Consider the following 16,092-nt stretch of genomic DNA (forward strand, 5'->3'; position numbering starts at 1 on the left):
CCTTCCCCCGGGCTCTGGCGCACCTCTGCGCTGGGGCAGGAGCCCGCAGCTTGCGCCCCCGAGTTACCTGTCCGGGGAAGTCCCCAGTCTGCAAGCAGCCCGGGCTGTAAAAGTGGATTTACAAAAGTGGCAGAGCCCACAGTCACATTCCTAGGGGAGGGGTCCCTACTCAGAGGGTCGCGGATCGCGTTACTGGCCGAGGGGAGGAGACAGCGGCAGGGAGAGTAAACAGGGGTAGAAGTTGCATTTAGCTTATTACTCCCCATCCCTCCCCCGCTAAACGCGCTGCGATGCCGTTAGAGTCCGGGACACAGTGTCCGCCCAGGTCCCGGAGCCCGACGGCCCCGGAGCGGTCAGAGATACCTTTCCGTCTGCGGATGCGGCAGTCAGAGCGCCGGCCAGGCTGCAGGGCTGCCGGACTACCGGGCCCCGAAGGCGACCCCCAGCTGCTTGGGGGCGGGAAGCAGGAGCCCGCAGCCGTGCACCAAGGATCTAGAGCAGTAACAGACGCATAAATGCGCATAAATAAATCAATGAGCAGCTCTTTGCTGCCAGCAGCAGGGAAACCTCGAGCTGATTAAATGCAGACGTGGGGTGTCTGCCAGGATCGGAGGGCGGCGGGGCAAAGGGAACAGGCTTGGAGGCGAGAGGTGGGGGGAAGGGAGGCCAGGGGCTGGAGCAATGGGAAAGATCCAAAGCCACGTTTAAAAAATGGGGGTGAATTTTAAAAGCAAACAGTGCAGAAGAGAGGAGTGGGCCGGGCTGCTGGCGCCGGGGCAGGCCCGGCACCCGGGGCAACTTTCCGCGCGGGAGGTGCGGCCGGAGGGGCGGCGCCGGCGGCGGGAGGCGGGAGTCGGGGGCCGAGGGGGGGGAGTCACTTTAAAGGCTCTTTCTTACCCATAATGCTTTGTGGGGACGTTGACAAGTGGATCCAAGATGGCGTAGAAAGTAATGACAGGTAAGTCCTGACTTCCCCCTTCTCTGCTGCTGAGACCGCTCGGCGAGCTGCCAGAGCCCTCCGGGGAGGGGACTGGACTCCCCTCTGGCCCCCCAGGTCCCGGGAGGGGCGGCCCCGGGGCGGGCCGGGAGCCCAGGCGGCCCGCGGCGGGGCCTGGGAAGCGGGGCTCTTCGAGGCGAGGCCCGGACGCTGGAGCTGTTTACAGCTTCTTCCCCTCCTCGGTCCCCTTCCCCTCCGCTGGGGGCCGCGGCGCCCTCGGCCCAGGCCTTGGAGGGGGCCTTGCAGACCCGGGCCGCGAGCCTGCAGGAGGTTTGTCTAGCCCCGGGCACTCCGGGAGGGGGAGTCGACCCTCCTTGCACGCTCCCCTCCTCCGGGTCGCGGCTGGGGGTGGGGAGCGTGCGGGCCTCCCACGCCCCGCTCGATTGCCCCCTCAGGGCTCGGACTTCCACCTGGGGTGGGGGCGGGCGCCGGAGGGTGGGCGTCGGGAAAAGTGGGTCAGGGGTGCGTCCCCTCACCCCCCGCCGAGGGCTGTTGCCTGAGCTTCACTTTCTTCGCCCCTTTCTCCGCCCCCTCCTCGGAAATTCTCATTGGCCCACAAGTACATCAACAAAAATAAAAACAGACTATCCTTTCCTGGAGATTCCTTCAAGACTCCCCTATTCTAGAGCTAAGGGACTGCAGTTTTATTTAGGGAACTTTGATTCCTCTCCCCCTAGAATATTTGAGCCTCCTGCACCCTCCCCTTTGCTGAGGATCCTCCAGCCAGGGCTGGAAATCAGGGTCATAGGATTCTTCTTGGACTGGGATCCTCAGGTGTTGTTTGAAACTCAGAATTCCTTCTCTCTCCCAACTTACACTTTTCAGGCAAATCATTAATATAATATGTATAAATCCAGAGACAGTGGATTCCTAGAGTTGGGTGTGTGTAGGGGGAGGAGGGAGTTGGCCTGGCTAGTTTGTTCTTAATTTTGCCCTCTCTTCAGCTCATATTAATGAGATTTCTTTTCTTTAAATTCTTTTTTTTCCCTTCTTCTTCTTCTTTTTTTTTTTTTTTTTTTTAGAAAGTAAGGTCAGTGCTGTAAGAGATGACTTTTTTATGTTTTGGATTTTAAAAGCATTTTATAATCTTTTGTTACACAGAGAGATAATGTTTTTATTTTAAAGTAAAACAAACTCATTTACAAAGCTGCATAGTGTACCATTGTGGTAACTTTTTCCATTTGAAATGTAGATGCCTTTTCACTTCAGGCTGATAAAATATTTGCTACTGATCATGTCTGTTACTGGTGTTGTATAGACACATTTTACTTTTCTATTTGCCTCAGGAATTGGATGAAGTAATAATTGATCACTAAAGAACTACAGTGCTGGTGAGATGTGTAAGGTGAGACTGCAGTTAAAAATGATTTACCTTTTTTCTTTCTTTATTTTAATCAAGTCATAAGGGTAAGGCTAAAACTAAGTAATTTGGGGCCATCTTTATTTCCAAATCACTCACTAAGTCAAATGCATGTAGAGGCAGGGCTAGATTTAGAAAAGAAAACTGTCAAGTGTACCAAACTTTTCAGTGGCTCCAAAATAGTGGAGCTTATCTGGAGCCAGGTGTTACTTGTAGCCATCCTTGATAAGTATCTTCATCAGGGGTAATTATAGTTTGTCTATTTAAATTTCCTTGAGTAATTAGTTGAGTGTCTTAATTTTATGTGTGTTTTGGTGTCCATCACTTACTCTGCATTGAGTGTTAGTGACTGTGTATGTGGATTTTGTGTGTCCAGTTTTGGAGACTCATATAAAGTACACCTTTTCCATTAGAAAGAATTATTTTAGGCAGATTCTGCCTTTGTTTTCTGAAAAATGGAATGAATAGTACTTGTCTCTCTCATAGTTATTTTGAAATAAAATGATAATGTTGAATATTGTTTAGCTTATTAGGGATAAGGCTGGTTTGTCATTTTCTGGTCACACATAGTGTGTGAATTCAAAGTGTTGTTTATTTAATCTAACCGATAAGGCTTTGGATTTATAGAACATTATTGATATAGAGTCAGTGAATAGTTAGAATCTGTACTGGGGAGAAGGAGAGAGATTTGCTAATTTAAAATTTTTCACAAGCAATTTTCTCAACTTTAAAAATATTTTACTATGGTTTATTGAGACAATGTAAGTTGTTATGGTGGATTGGTTACTGCAGGTTTTTTTTGTTTTTTCTTTAACACATATGGGTAGCCTTTGTATTTTGAAATCCACTCAAACTTTTCATCTCTATCACACATCTGTTTAAGAAGAATAAGCTGTGCTTTATTTTTTTCCAGATTAAGGCATACAATTGACATTTTTGCCTTTAAAAAAAAACTTGGGAAAGGAAGGTGGACATAAACCAAGATCCTTTTGTAAATGCATACACCACATTTGCTTGTGTTTGAAACTCAGCAGTGCTTGTGTATATCACGTATATTTTTATTTTTATTCTTGGCAAAGCAAATGGATTTTAAAATTTATTTATTTTCAGTTTACAGATGGAGGCATATTCATGCCTTAGACCTCCCAATCTGTACCTTTTGTCTTTTCTTTCTTTCTTTCTTTTTTTTTTTTTTTTTACAGATTTCTTTGTGGAAGGGACCAGTAATCTACTTTTTGGCCTATGGAGATGTTTGTTTGTAGTCTATAATGGAATATTTAGAAATAGGTAATCTTGTGTGGCTAGTGTTGTTTGGCCTGAATTGTGTGAAGACATTTTCCACAATTCTCACACATGCAAACCACGTGAAGTGTTAGTATTAACTTCAAAGTGAAGTTGGTGGTTGGCCACCAAACAGGTTGTTACACAAAGCATTCTAAAATGGGAAATACCATAGTATTGAAGGTTGTGGTGAAGTAGGAGTCTGTGTCTTTGAGCTGAATAAAGACATAGCTTTTTTAGTCTGTCCTTTTGGCTGGGAAGCTAGGACACTATTTTTAGGTAAGGCTGTAGTTTTGGGGAATCAGTAAGTACCTTTCTGTAGTTGGTAAACTTGATTTTTTGCACTTGTTAGCAAGAAGTTTCATTTCTAATACCATAAATATTCAATCTACATTGTTTTAAAGTCTGTAAACATTTATGAATCATCCAGTGTTTTACTGGAGAGGGGAACGATGCTTGCATAGGGCCTTGTGTAGTTTAAAAATATACAACATGTTCATGAAAGGGTAAGAATATTGCAGAAGGACCTACAAATAAGTAGACCAGATCTTACACATGCATTTTTGTTCTCTGTTTAAGAGGAGGCTTGGTATTAATATTAAATGCAAATTAGTCTGTAATTGTCTGTCAGCCTATATATAAGACTCCAAATTCAGGCCTAGCACAAGAAATAAGGACCTTTGCCTGTTGTTTTAAATGCATAGAATATTTAGGCCAAGTTTATCAACTTGTTGATTAGATATGAGAGGGGGAGGAGCTACTTAAAAGTTATAAACAAATTGTTATGGTTGTTTATTTTAGTACACTTAGATAAGTGTACATGCAAATATAATTTGATTTCTAAGTAATATTTTGAAATATTTTCTAGGTGAGAACTATGATACGTGTGGAGAGTGAGACTACACCAGTTTATAGTTCATTTAAATGATGGGTGTAGTCAGGATTATTTCTGTAGCATTGACTAGAAGCAACATAAAACTTAGTGAGCTATCGCTTCAAGGGTGGGTGGGATAATACTTTTGAATAATTCTTTTTTTTAATTGAAGTATAGTCAGTTTACAATGTTGTGTTAATTTCTGTTGTACAGCGTAACAGTTCAGTCACATGTATACATACATATATTCGTTGAATAATTCTGAATTTAATAGAGTTAATATTCTTTCAGAAAATATTGTAGATGTAACATGAAGACTTTTAACTTAGGTATATATTTATATATATGTGTGCATATATATTTTTAAGCTACCAATTTTCTAAAGCAAATTAAAAGTTTTCAACATACTACCAAACAGTCATACCAGCTTGTTTACTCATGTAAATTGTACTGGGTCATTTTCTCCAAGAGCAGGAAGTTGTCTGGTAAAACCAGATTTTGTGTACTCAACTTGCTTTTGACCCCCAAAAGCCCTGATTCATCATTAGGTTCTTCAGAGGAATGCATGGCATATTTTTTGACTGAACCATTCTGAAGTGTGAATGTTTGTGATTTTTGTTATTTCTGTGCCATATTTTAGGTGTTCTCGGCACATCTGAATTTGCCTTTTTGCTTTCTTCTGTGGATATTCTCCTTGTGTTGAAAATATTCCTGTGAGGCGAGCTTCCTTTCAGTAGGCAATATGTGTAACATAGCTTTAAAAAATCATTTATTTTTATGTAAAATTGATGCATGCTATGGTTAACAAACTGGAGTAGTACTTAAGTATATAAAGTAAAAAAGATTAAAAAAAAAAAAAAGCCTCTCTTCCCTTCTCCACCGTTAGTTGTGCTCCCTTGATCTGACCATAGAAAACACTTGGTGTCGCTTGGCCTTTGAAGAACTCTCTTGCTGAGGAACCCTGGCAGTCATGAAAGCAGAGAGAGAAGTCAGGAAAGGCATGGCCACTGAACTGGCTTAGATGTTATGCAGGAACTATTCCACCCTTATTTCCTGTGATGATAAGTAATATTGATAATCTTAAGCTTCCGTCAGTTTAAGATAACTGTAATTGAATTGTTACTGAAACACTCAAAGAGTTAATTACATTGTCAGGTTGGTAAAGTTTTGATTTGTTGATCTTTTAAGGAAATAAATATTTGGGAATTGAGTTCATGTAACCTTAGGGCTGGGAGTAATGTTGGTAATTACCATCTGTGGAACTTTATGAATGAGTTTCACAGTTTATTTACTATAGGCTTTTTATAACTCATTCTCTCTCCTTTAGTTCTCAGAACAACTCCAAGATAGTTATTTCCACTTTGCAGAGGAAATTTAGGCTAAATGTGAATGAACTAACATAACGTCACAGGTCTAGTAAGTGGGGGTCCGGCGCTGTGCCTTGGAAAGGGCCTGCTCTTTCCATTGTGATTTGGTCTGCTTCTTCTGTCTAGTCTAACTGTCTTATTTTCCAGATGAGGAAATTGAGGCCTGGAGAAGTCAAGTGACTTGCCCAAGGTCACACACCCAAGTGGTAGCAACACTGAACCAAATTTTTATCTCTGGACTCTTATCTCGGGACTCTTGGTCCTGGCTGGTTATGCTACATTTTATTGAAATACTGTGGACCAAAAGACCATATGCTGTGAATACTGGACACATGTTTCAGAACTGATACACCAGCAATGGTGTTTTCTACTGTGTTTTAAAAAGTTCCTTCTCTCTCTTTCAGAAATTATAAAGAGCTCTGATGGGCTATTTGGGTGATACCCAGTGCAGTGAACTGCAGGTGAGTAAGGCTTGGCAGAGCCTTATTTAGAAAACAAGAACTTGGCAATGCCTGAGGAAGAGACAAAGGAGACGCAATCTAGATGAAAGTGTCTGGCCAGAAAGGGTGAGGTGGGCCAAGGTGGAGGGATATGGAGCACTAGTGAAACTGGTAACCTGGATACGCTGGTCCTGACTGAATTGGCTACTTCTGGAACGGACTGGATGATGGTGGACATACTTTCAGGAGACTGCCTGGTACTTTGTCAGTTTGTTTGAAGAGAAGTGAGGGTAGGTTAATCTTCCACTTCTGTTTTGAATGAGTAACCGCACAGGGGTTCAACCTATCTGCATATTTTGGAACTTGAGAGGTCCTTCAGTTTTGGTGTCAACATTCTTGAGTGATGATCACCGGGCTCTGATGAACTTGGTTAAGTATTAAACTGTTTTTTCTGTTATCTGCTATTTGTGTATTGTCATGAATGACGATATATATCTGCATTTTTTTAGGATCTAGACACTAAGAACACATCAGTGGAAACAAAAGGTTAAACTTTTTTCCTAAAGGTTGTGTTCCCTTCATACAATGGTTGTATTAGTCTTTCAGATTATTTATTTTTAGCTGAAATACCCTAAGAAAGACAATTTAGTCTTGAGTATTTATTACTTCACAGTAATTAATCTTCTTGGTCCATTAGTAACTTGGTCATTCATTATTAAACTTAGAAAATGGAAATATTACAGGAAAACAATTGGAAGACTGTTTTAATACTGTCTTTGTGGGGCATCAGTGCTAAAATTAGTTTTTGATATATTTTCAATACTAGTCCCAGAGACTTTAATGTGACAATACTGTGTACTTTGAGGGTTTATAATTGAACTTAGGCTTGGCTACTTGTTGATTACTAAAGTAAAACATGGTTGTAGGGGTTCTTTGATTCTTGAGGATATGCTAGTTTTGCACGATTCATCCTCCACAGGTTCACTGGGATGATCAGAAAACCAGCTGAGCTAGTTTGTTGGTCCTTGGAAAGCTGGGGTCTGGGTTGTCATAGGTCATTGTGAAAAGGAGTGCATGAGTGAAGTGGCCTTCTCAGTTAAGGCCAAAATGAGCAGTAGACGGGAGCAGTGGACCTTTTCCAAGCTTGTTTGCCAGAACCCCTTGTTTCCTGGTGGAACTCTCTCTCTTAAATAATTTAAGAATTGATATTAACTAAATTGTTAAAGGTTTGGGTTACTACCCTAAAACAATTGATTTTCTTTTTGGCATTCCATTAAAAAATGTGTATTCATTTTTAATTTTGATGCATATAATTTGGATTTTTTTCCTGTTTATTAGATTATGAAACATTTCCATGTTATAGTTGTCACAATTTTAATTTTGTAAGATTACACTTTGAAAGGCTGCAAAGTATTTCATCAAGTCATGCTCTCATAATTTACTTAAATCTTTTTATGTTAGATATTTACGTTGCTGGCTGGTTTTCAGTTAATGGTTTAATCTGCATTCTTGTATATATTATTGTATTTTTTTTCTGGCTAATTATATCACTAGGATAAATTTCTGAGTGCATAATGTGTTAAATGGTATGAATGTTTTTACGGCTTTTGATATATATTGGCATACTGTGTTTCAAAAATGTTATACTAGTTTGTACTAACAGATACACAGATACACCTGTTTCACCATAACTGGATAGAAATACATTTTTTTTCCTTAAAAGTTTTTGCTAATTTGATAGTATAAAGTGACACTTGAATTTCTTCTGTAATGTTGAATTTTTCTCTTTGAGTCCTTTCATGGTGAATTGTTTGTTCATATCCTTTGCTATTTTATGCAATAAACTGTAGATGTGGGCTTTGGGTGGTAAGGCAAGTATAACCAGCTAGTAAACAGGTGATTATTAAAAAGGTGACCAGAACACGTTCAGTGAAAATGTTCAGAGAGAGTCTAGTCTAGATGGTCAGTTTTCTTGGAAATTGTGGTTGAAGGGTAGTAAATGGATTATTCCAAGAGTCAATTCAGCAAATATTTATTCGGTATCCACTGTGTACCATGTGCTGTGTTGTGTCCTCTGAGTGCTTCTTAAGTTATCATGGCATCTACCTGGTTGAAGGAGGAGACTGCTTGAGGCTTGACCAGTTGGGGACCCTGGCTGCTGAAGTCTCTTTGTGGCTGCCTAGAGGACTGAGGGGGTCACGGTCTAGAACAATTCATGACACACCACTGTGCCATGGCACACACTCTTTGAGAAGCTCTATTCTGAAGGATACAAAGATAAATAAAAGATCATTTCCTCTGATAGGGAGTGAATCATTTAGTAGAGAGGACGGGGCACCAAAGAAAGAAAGGACTAATAGGAATTTAAAGGGTGCTGTAAAAGGGGCTCAGACAGGGTGCTTAGGGGTTCAGTGGAGGGAGTAATACTGCCCCCTTGGGGATATAAGGAAACACTTCAACTGAAGAGGTGGCATTTAAATTGCACCACTGTGAAAATGAGGACCAGTGGAAAGAAGAGGACATTCTGGAGGGAAGGATAGCTTGAGCAAAGTCTGGAGGTGCTTTCATAAATGAGGCGGATGTCAAGAATCTGCGTATCCAAATTGCCTGGACCCTGGGTTACATAAAGGGATGCAGTGGAAGATGCAGCTGTTGAGAGGTCCAGACTGGGTTTTGGAGGGTCTAAAATGTCAGGCTAAGGATGAATATGATGGATTGCCAGTGAGGAGAAACTAGAGACAGGGGCTTTAGTTGGGTTCATGGTAGTAGTCCAAGTGAGGGATGATAAGGGCTTGAATTGAATCGGTGGCCTTGGAAATGGAGAGGAGGTGATGGATTCAAGATATTTTGAACAGAGAGATGTGGTGACTATTTAGGTAGGAGGGGAAAGGAACAGTCGGTTCTATATCTCAAGTCAGAAATGATGCTGAAATTTTTATGGTTAGATGGCTGGCAGAATGGGACATTAGGAATATGGAAGTCAGGAGGAAGAACAGGTCGTAGGAGTTTAGAATAAGGATGTGTTTGGTTTTGGATGCTGAGTTTAAGGAACTAGTAGAAAGCTGAAATCAGAATTTTATCCTAGAGGGAACAGACGAGGAAGTTCAGGGCCCAGAGGAGTGAGAGGAATCAGCGAAGACTGAAGCTTCCTGATTCCCAGTCCGGCACCCTCTTCTCTGCCTCAGACTGGTTTTCAGCTGTGAGGTTCTCCTCACACCCAGGTGTGTTCAACAGACAGTTGGAAGTGGCGGAATTTATGTTGGGGAGTGAAGAGTTTATTTTTTAATTATATTTTTTTGTTATGGAAAGTTTCGGACATACAGAAGTAGAAAGAGTATAACCAGTCCCCCCGTACTGGTCATTCAGCTTCAGCAGTTACTAACATTGTTTCCTCTGTCTCCTCCCTCTCTGTCCATTCTGTTAAGCAAATGGGATAAAGTGTTTTGGTGACCTTAAGCTTTGTGTATTTGCACGTAAGGAGGGTTCAACAGTTTGGTAGGGTATATTCTGAGCTTTCCGGGTGGGGTCTAGATTGAACAGAAGTAGGATTAATTTCCAGAATTCCTTGGGCAGATCACTGAAGTCTTCTGGGTTGTAGTTTGTCTGTAAGATGGAGATGCTATCCGCTTCACAGACTCACTTGAGAGAAGGGCTGTGAAAACCCTCTATGAACTTTGAGGTTGAAGTATTATGCAGGTTTTAGTTGTCGGTAATAACAAAAAGGTAGTGCTATTCCTTTGGGCTTCTGTGTTGCTGACATGAAGTTTATATTATTCAATACATTTTTGTTATTCAACAAATGCTTGCTATGTCAGGTGCCTGATGCTTCAGGAGTTAACAATCAGGCAAGATCCCAGTTCTCCTGGAGCTCACATTCCAGATCTGGAGGAAAATGGGAAGCTAGTACTTTAATAGTGGTCAGTGTGGGCCAGACACTGTTCTAAGCGCTTTCATATTTTACCCCATTTAATTCTTGAGGTGTAGGTACTGTTATTATTCCCATTTTGCAGATTTGGAGATCGAAGCAAGTTTTTAGGCAGATTGCTTCAGGTGACAATGCCAGGATTCAAATTCAGGCAGATCTGGCTTCAAGCCTTTATTCTTAACTGCTGTGCCTTAGAACTCTTCAGCTCATTTGTGGCATCCTAGCGTTTGACACAAATAAGTAAGTCTGAAATTATTCCTAAACAAATAAGTGTTCTCTTCTTGTGAAAAAAAAAAAAAGACAAAAACAAATGAAAAAAATAGCAGTACATAGTTCTCTGTGGATGGAATATGTTAGTATTCTCTTATGGAAAATTTTTTTCTTCCTAATTTTGTAGACTTCACCAACTTTCTTGGTTTCTTTAGATACAAATGGTCACCTCAGTGGAAGGAAGTCATTTTTCTGCTGGTACTTGGGAAGAATCTCTTCTTAAATGAATCTCCTTATTTATAGTTCTCTTTTTCCTTTTCCCTCCACTCCTCTCTCTTATCTTGGGGAGATTCCCATCTCTGATCTCTGCTGTTCTCTGTTCCTCCTTTTCCTCACAGCTATGGTGGCCCTTTCTGTCCCCAGTCTGATCAGCTGCCCATGTTCTGAGGAATTCCTTTCCTTCCACCTTTGCCTTCCCTTCCCCCGCCTGCCTCAGCCACCTTTTACAGCACCCTGTGTTTTGGCTTTTCTAAGTTTATTTAGTGGGACTAATATCAGGACCAATTTCCCTCCTCTGGCTCTGGCTCTGGCTCTGGCTCTGCTAGCTCTCCATTCTCCTTCATGGGCAGAGAAGATTGGGAAGTAGGCAGTGAGCATTCCTTAGGTTTGCATCAAGATTAGGACATGGACCTTAATGCTTTTAAGGAGGATAGGAGGGTATTATGGCTTGTATACTTAAAAAATTTTTTTGGTAAAATATATATATAACAAAATTTACCATTTTAATCATTTTAGCATAGCATACTAGGTAATTTTAGCATAAAATTTACCATTTAAATCATTTTAGCATACAATTTAGCATACAAGTGGCATTAAGTACATTCACATTGTTGTATAACCATCACCACCATTGATCTCCAGAACTTTGTCATCTTCCCAAATTGAAATTCTGTACCCATTAAACACAAACTCTGTTTCCCTCTTCCTCAAGCCCCTGACAACCATCATTCTATTTTCTGTTTCTGTGAATTTGAGTAGAGTCCATTCATACCATAGTTGCCTCATATAAGTGCACTCAAACAATAGTTATCTTTTTGTGACTGGCTTATTTCACTTAGCATGTCTTCAGGTTTCATCCGGGTTGTAGCATGTGGCAGCATTTCCTTCCTTTTTAAGGCTAAATAATATGCCATTTTTTGTAAATATGACATCTTTTCTTAATCCATTTGTCTTTTGACGGACACTTGGGTTGCTTCCACCTTTTGGCTGTTGTGAATAATGCTGCCAGGAACATGGGTGTATACATGTCTGTTTGAGTTCCTGCTTTCAGTTCTTTTGAGAAATACCCGGAAGTGGAATTGTTGGATATAGTAATTCTGTGTTTAATTTTTTGAGGAATCTCCATATTTTCCACAGCAGTGGCACCATTTTATGTCTACCAGCAATGCACAATGGTTCCAGTTTCTCCCCATCCTTGCCAACACTTATTTTCTGGGTTTTTTTTTTTTTTTTTTTGATAGTAGTCATTCTAATGGGTATGAAGTGATAATGTATACTTGTTTTAAAGCTGTTTTATGTAGAACAGTAGAATTTTAGGACTAGAAATGGTCTTACAGATTTCTAATTCAATTAGCAGTAGACAGCAAAGAATGTTCTTCAGTGCCTTAGCATTTCCACTTCTTTTTCAATTAAAAAAAAACCATTTTGGGCAGACATATCTTGGGTGTAAGGCTCAAGATGAACCATGTCTGACCCAGGTATATAGAATGCAATTGCTTTGTAAGGAGATCTGCTCTTCTATTCTGCCAGTGACTATTTCTTATACTTCTTTACAGTTCCCAGCTGTGTCTTCTGGGTTATTTAATCTTCTTTCCAGCTTCTTTAAAGGATGAGGTAACTGTATTCAAAGTAAATAGTTCATATTTATTTAAAAAAACTAGATAAGTTAGAAATGAATGAACCCAAGATTGATATAAACTATCCAGCTGATTAAAAATACTATATTCAATATCAGTTTGAAGGAAACTTAAATATTACTCCTGAATGTTACCTGTAATTTCTTACTATGTGACATATGTCACCTTTTAAAAAATTTTTTTTGGAGGGGAAGTAATTAGGTTTATTTATTTTAATTATTATTATTTTTAATGGAGGTGCTGGGGATTGAACCCAGGACCTTGTGTATGCTAAGCAGGTGCTCTACCACATGAGCTATACTCTCCCCACAAGTCACCCTTTTTTGATCCTTTTTTTCTTTAATTTGTAAAAGATGAATCGGGCAGCATAAAAATTAGAATATATTTTATATTTAAGAGAAAATTATGACTTCTGCATTAGTTTGGGGTTTGAATCACTTTTTAAAGTTAAAACTTAGTTTAAAATATTTTGTGAAAATCTTTAGGTCTACAGCAAGGTGGTAAGAACAGTATAATCAACACCCAATTGTTACCATTATGCCGTAATTTGCCTTCTCTCTCTCTTTCTCTGTCAAGTATGTAGTTAGAGTTTTCTTTCTCTTTTTTTCCTGAGCCAGTTGAAAGTAAGTGGCAGACATCTTAGATGGAATTTCATTCATACTTCAACATGTGTCTCCTAAGAATGAGGACATTTTTCTTCATAAACACAATACCATTATCACACCTAAGAAAATAATTCAATAATACTAATGGTTATACTATCAGATATCAAATGTATAAATTTTCCCATTTGTCCCCAAAATGCTATTTATTTCTTTAGGTTATTATGTCTCTTTAGTTTCTTTTAATCTAGAATAGTTACCCCTCCCTTTTTTGTTTTTTGTGATAATGCAACATGTTGCTTGTTGAAAAATTAGAAAATAGAGGTGAATTAGAAAAAAACCTGTAATCTACCATTTAGGTATCTACTTTTAATTTTGGAATAATTTTAGATTTACAGAAAGTTGTGATATAGGTCAGAGTTCTCATATACTCTTCACTCGCTGTTGTTAATATCTTATATTTTTATGGTACATTTGTCAAATCTGAGAAACCATCATTGAAACATTAGTATTAACTATTTTCCAGATTTTATTTGGATTTCTCCAGTTTTTCCACAAAGCCCTTTACTGTTCAGAGATCTACCTAGGATCCGCATTGAATGTGATTATGTCCTCTGGGCTATGACAGTTTTTCAGACTTTCCTTTTTTAATGACAATTTTGAAGAGTCCTGGTTCAGATATTTCATAGAATGTCCCTCAGTTTGGGTTTGTCTTGTATTTTGCTCAAGATTAGACTGGAGTTAGGGTTTTGGAGAAGGAGATATTCGCTAATTTTAATACTTCATTGCATATCTCTCTTGGCTTTTTGTGTAAAATATTCAATATATATAGATATATATTTTATAAAAACAGGACTATGGACTATAGTATTTTATAATCTGCTTGTTTTTACTTACAAAATGGGATTACACTGTAGATATTATTTTGTAAACTTTTGTTACTTTACATCTTTCCAGTAACCCCAGTTCTTAACACCATTTCTGTAGGATACTGTTCTGAATTTCAAACAACTGATTTGAAAATATAGTTTTAGAACATAGGCTGTTGGTAAATTGAAGATGGTGGTGGTGGTACCTTTGGTTTTAATTGTGCATTTGGCACTTTTATATTGATTTATGTTTTATTTATAAAGCTCAATTGTTTTGGATTTTGATGTGTTTACAAGGTCATACAAATAATGAAGAAGGAAAATGAAGAAATACGGATAATAGAAAATGTTTTATAATAATAAAACTTTCATAGCAAGCAGCAAACTTTTCTTGGAAGTCAGTCTTTTAATATAATTTGCTTGCTTCATAAATAAAGGTTTTGTATTTTTTCCATATCTTTATTGATTAGTAAGCATGTTAAATGATTTGAGAGGAGACTCAAACTCTTCAAGAAATATTTTGGAATTATTGATCCAGAATTGCTGACAATTCTCAAAAATGGGTCAGGAAAAATCAAGGTAATAGATGGAAAAAATCTCAATTTTAGCTCTTGATATAACTTTTTAAAAATTTAGTGTTTTTTTTTTTTTTTATAATTTAAGTTACTAAAACAGATGGTAGAAGGTCCATCAGGATATTTATTTTATGTGTTTAAAACCTTTTACTTTGCTATATTGAATTCCATTCATTCTGGAATTTAGAAGAATTTACCTCTTTATGAAAGAGGTTATTCAAAATAAAATATGATTGATGATCTTAGTTTCCAGTTTTCTTCTCAATAGGCTTAGTCTCTTTTCTAGTGCTTCTTGCATACTCAGTGATTTTATAAGTTTTAGAGAAAAATGCAAGTCTGGCTGAATATTAAGCACAGTACAACAAATAAAGCTTTTTCACTTTGCAGAATATTTTGCCTGTGTATCCCATAGACCAACAGATTCCAGTTTTGGATAAAAGCAAATAAATTTAAAGAGAATACAACATCCCTCTCTATGACTTGGCATTCGAATGAGAAATGAATTTGATTCAGGACCGTTCTTGGAATGCTTGGCATTTAGGTTATTCTAGGTCATCTCTTGGGAAGTATTTATTAAATGGTTTTAGTGAATTGAATGGTTGTCATGGGGATATAAATGCTATAAAACATGACTCCTATTTATAAGATATTGTGTTGGGCAGATAAAGTGTCTTACATGATGTATTTAATCCAAGATTAAGTATATGAGTAAAAGGCAAATCATTCCATAGGAAGTAATTCTGGTTCTGGGAGGAGCATTCTTAGGGTTGTAGGCCTTGAAGTGTTCATTTAAAGCTGGGCAGGATTTAGGTCCAGAGAGAGGAGGGAAGGTATATTTGGGCATTGTCAGAGGCTCAGAGGCATTGCTGTCCATGGGACCTGTGTGGGGAGTGATGGGAAAGTTAGATTGTAGCCAGACTGTGGGTGGCCTGCATATTTGGTAATGAGCGTAGACTTTAGTTTATAGGCATTTCAGAACCACTGTGCCATCTCCAGAGTGGTTCTTAACTTTTTTCCTCCCTGAGGAAGCATGACACACTTTTACTAGCTGCAGTGTCTCACCACAGCTGCGCTGCCCAATGGGGAGAAGGAGGCATGTTCTGCTATGATTTCCTTACTCCTCAGGGTACGTCTTGGGGGTTATTTTTAATAATGTATCAATCTGGCTTTTCATTCTTTTTTCACAATACATTTACTTTCTAGAATAGTCTTGTTTTCAGGATAATAATTGGGTTTCCACAGGGAAAATAATAATGTATGAGGCAGATTAAAGGCAAATTACTGACTTTTAAAAACATAAATCTCTGATTTTTTCTAGTACTTCTTTTGTTTAAATTTTTATTTTGTTATGTAAAGAAATTTATTACATTTTAAAGTTTTCCAATGATTTTATTGTTTATATAGTTTAATAATAATTAAAGATAACTTGGGGTCTAATCAAGAACTGATCATTAATGTTAGTAATTTCTGTTCAAGTGGATGGTGGTAATGTTTAGCACAACACATCAGTCTTCTAAAACCTTTACAAATGCAATCTGATTTATCCCATCCAAGTTAATTATGAGGTAGATGATTTTTTTTTTCTCTCATGGAAACAAATGTAAAAGACATCTTCAACTTAGATTGAAGAAATTTTAGTTACTACTATTGGCTCCTGCTATTGAATCACAGTTTTT

At 38.7% G+C, this 16,092-nt stretch overlaps 1 protein-coding gene across 6 annotated transcripts in view; it reads left to right on the forward strand.

Moving 5' to 3' along the window:
- The first annotated feature begins 885 nt into the window (after nt 1-885).
- The window catches only part of HELZ (helicase with zinc finger), a 141,722-nt gene continuing 126,515 nt past the window's right edge, over nt 886-16,092 (forward strand). For 2 of the 6 annotated variants that reach the window (XM_074343502.1, XM_074343507.1), the window contains exons 1-3: nt 886-958; nt 2,284-2,342; nt 6,284-6,340. The gene's annotated coding sequence lies outside the window, so the exon portion shown is untranslated. Of the gene's footprint in view, nt 959-2,283; nt 2,343-6,283; nt 6,341-6,414; nt 6,610-16,092 lie in introns of those variants that run through there. The other 4 variants (XM_074343503.1, XM_074343505.1, XM_074343504.1 and 1 more) reach the window with 4 other exon arrangements.

The sequence above is a fragment of the Camelus bactrianus genome, chromosome 16, assembly GCF_048773025.1.
Source record: "Camelus bactrianus isolate YW-2024 breed Bactrian camel chromosome 16, ASM4877302v1, whole genome shotgun sequence".
NCBI lineage: Eukaryota > Metazoa > Chordata > Mammalia > Artiodactyla > Camelidae > Camelus > Camelus bactrianus.